This window comes from Belonocnema kinseyi, chromosome 4 (assembly GCF_010883055.1).
Source record: "Belonocnema kinseyi isolate 2016_QV_RU_SX_M_011 chromosome 4, B_treatae_v1, whole genome shotgun sequence".
In the NCBI taxonomy this organism is placed as follows: Eukaryota; Metazoa; Arthropoda; class Insecta; order Hymenoptera; family Cynipidae; genus Belonocnema; species Belonocnema kinseyi.
Window position 1 is genome coordinate 105172881 of NC_046660.1, and position 1079 is coordinate 105173959.

The window sequence follows — 1079 nt, forward strand, 5'->3', positions numbered from 1 at the left end:
TTGAAAAAATGGCTCGGTGGACAGATATTTCCAGACAACGAAGACGTCATTGCCTCTGTAAGTGCTTATTTTGAGGAACTTCCGAAAACGCACTTTTCTGAACGATTGAAAAAACTTAAAAAGCGATTGAACAAGTGTATAGAGCTCCAAGGAGATTATGTTGAAAAATAAAAAAAAATTTACCCAAAAAAAATTGTTTTTATACTTCATTCTAAGGACTTATTGAACTACCCTCGTACATTAATTTTGAACATTTTAAACTTGAAATTACTAAAGAATTAAGGGGGGCGACCCATGTAACGGCTTCAAAAAATCGATTTTTTTTTGCTTAAATGCAAGCTTGTCATAAAAAAAATTTTAAGTTTGCGAATCGCAGGTGAATTCTTTAACCCTTAAAAGGCGCTCCGCTCGCCTCGCGCTAGCCTGCCGAGCCTGTCTTTTTTCATCTTACAAATCTTTAAACGCGTTCTTCTCGGTTTCATATTTTTCATAATTGCCCGTAAGATAATTCAAAAAGTATTTAACCGATTGAGTTCTCCTTGCATACACAAATATTTAAAATGATTGTTTTCTGTGCGAACCTTTCTGAACTAGAAAAAAATTTGAAACAATTTCATGCAAATTTTTGGGTAAAAATAAAATTTTTTTAAACGGATGCCATTTTGTCTAAAATGATTATCTTTTGAACTTTTTTTGTTTCATACAGAAGATATGAATATAAGCTCCAAGAAAATGTTTTGTTTTTTCCCGTTTCAGATGAATCTATGAGAAACTAGAGTGCGGGCAATTTCATACATCTCCCGGCTGAACATGTTCAACATCTGCCGTTATAATTAAAAATTTTATGCATATTTATGGCTGGAAAAAATTTATTTTTCAGCTAAAAAGTCCCTTAGTAAACCATAAAAGTTTTGGAAAGATTCGTTATATTCTTCATACCAAAAAAAATCCCAAAATATACCCTTATGTTTGAGGTGTTACATTGGTCGCAACCCTTAAACCTTTAAATTGGAGACTGTATAATTTGAATATGAAGTTATTCATTCTCTAATAATTTAGACTTCACAGTTCAAAATACT